Consider the following 2,446-nt stretch of genomic DNA (forward strand, 5'->3'; position numbering starts at 1 on the left):
TATTCTTGTCTATAATCAGAAGCCCTTGTGTGCTGTCAGTATAAAGATACATCAGGCTCCTCTCCTGTGGAACCAGGTTCTCTCGATCTCTGATCTCAGTCCTTCCTGTGTGGAGTTTGCAGTTTGCTAAACCTATGTCTGAGTGAGTTTCCTCCTTGTGCTCTTGTTTCCCCCTAACATGATGTTAGGTTCTCCAGTCAGTGCCATTGACGACCTGGGTACGGGTTAAATGCAGAGACTGAACTTCATGTTTAGTATGTGACAGAACCTTACCTGACTCTGCTACAAAGCAGCATCCACCTGCTTCTGTCACAGAGTATCTCCCACACTGATACAATAACACCCAGATTCTCCTGTCACTGAACTGCAGCTGGCATCCCTGGTTCTTCCTGAGCTGCAGCAGCTGTTGCCAGCTTCCAGCCCCACTGCTCTGTCGACGGTCTTTGTTTCTGAACTCCAGCCATCTGACTCTGGTATCCTTCAGATGTTGTCCATCCTCATTGCCGGAGTTCTGACGATCTGTGTTGCCTTATCGAAAAATGCTACCGTAGCGCAAATCCATAGCAGACTATTGAGTCGCTCTGCGCTCTCAGAAAATGCTACCTTATGCGTCTCCTTTTCCAATCCCATAAAGGTATAACGCTCCCAGTATTATGACATCTTCTGTTCTTTGATTATATTCTAACATCATTTCAGGGGCAGCGTATTCTGACTAATATCCCCCATCAAATAAAGCTCCCACTACAGAATCATTTTATATCGCCCCACTGCTCACTCCATGTGCACTGTACAGAGATGGGGAGCATGTTGAAATATTGTATTAAGCCATCTTTATTTAAGATATCAGGATCAGCGTATTCTGATAGAGTAATAATGATTATTTTTGATATTGCTGACAAAAGACTTCTTTCCGGGGGCGCGGCGTGCTGTCGACCCTGTGCTCACCGTTTGTCTGTTTTTTTAAACGTTTTTTTATCTGCCAAAATAGCATTTTTCGTCATGAAAATCGCTTTACTATGGATACTACTTTGCCTATCAGCATTTGGAACTGGGGATTGTTTATCAGGCCGTCAAGACTATCTCATTTACACCCATGAGCACCTGCTCTCCATACAAGCAATGGGTGTAGCTCCACCAACTCTCCTGTCGATTGCATGGAAATCCGACGGCCTGCTGAATGGCCAGCAGGGAAGAAGAAAGCAAAGAAAAAGCGAGGCTCAAGGGGAGGTGTGAGGCACTGAATTTGGAGAGACGCGGCAATAGATTCCCATTGCCAGTCATCACTCTGACCGATGATCGGTCGGTAAGCAACAAACTTTGAACTGGCGTTAAGAGCAGAACATGACTGTGAATTCAGACAAAGCAACCTGCTGTGTTTGACAGAATCATGTCTTAAAAACTATCATGACACTCCAACTCTGGCCGGGTACACTACCATAAGAGCAGACAGAAATTAGTGTAGTTCACCCAAATCAATCGGAGGGGGGTCGTGTTTATTTGTCGACAATCGTTGGGCTCGGGAGCAATCGTTCGGGAGCAGGTGTGCACACCGGACTATGAAATATTGACTGTATCCTTTCGACCATTCTACCTCCCGCGAGAGTTTGGTCAAATTACTATTATTCTCTTGGATGTGCCTGGACCGAATGATGCAGCAGCGGGGGAAAAAATAACAGAGTTATAATGATGCACTCGCCCGCTCTGCTGATCAGCCTGTCTTTGTACTTGGGGACTTTAACTCATGTAACATGTCTACACATCTGCCCACTGTTCATCAATAAGTTGACTGTCCTACACGGTTAAATCGGACCCTTGACCGCTGCTACGGAAATATCTCTGAGGCATATAAAGCAATGTGTAGACCACCTCTAGGGAAATCCAATCACAATATAATTCATCTCCTGCCTAAATATAAAGCTATTCTCAAAAGGACGAAACCAGTTATCAAGCAGATACAGATGTGGTCTGAAACAAACAAAGATCAACTCAGAGACTGTTTTGACAACACAAATTGGGACATCTTCTTTGAATCATGTCAGGATGGGAACGAACTCACGGACACTATAACATCATATATTAAGTTCTGTGAGGACTGTGTATCTGAAACAAAGACTATCAGCTAGCTCTCGCTAAATAACAGTTACATTTGTTTGATTACAGCGGCCAACTGTTCGCTAAACACTTATTCTTTACAGTAATTTTGCCTAAGCACTCACAGTTCTTTCCATCTTTTAGTGACTGCTGTTCAATCTCATAGTTGTTCTAAAGTTTTGGTAGCTGACGCTACAGTACTTTAGCTTAGCCGTTAGCGACTTTAGCTTAGCAGCTAGCGATGGCTTCTCCTTCTCCCTCTCTCTCTCCTACTTTCTCCTGCTCGGTGTGTCAGATGTTCAGTTACTCCTCTGCCTCCTTTAGCGGTAATGGTACATGTAATAAGTGTAGTTTA

Source organism: Micropterus dolomieu, unplaced genomic scaffold (genome assembly GCF_021292245.1).
Source record: "Micropterus dolomieu isolate WLL.071019.BEF.003 ecotype Adirondacks unplaced genomic scaffold, ASM2129224v1 contig_13978, whole genome shotgun sequence".
NCBI classification, from domain to species: Eukaryota; Metazoa; Chordata; class Actinopteri; order Centrarchiformes; family Centrarchidae; genus Micropterus; species Micropterus dolomieu.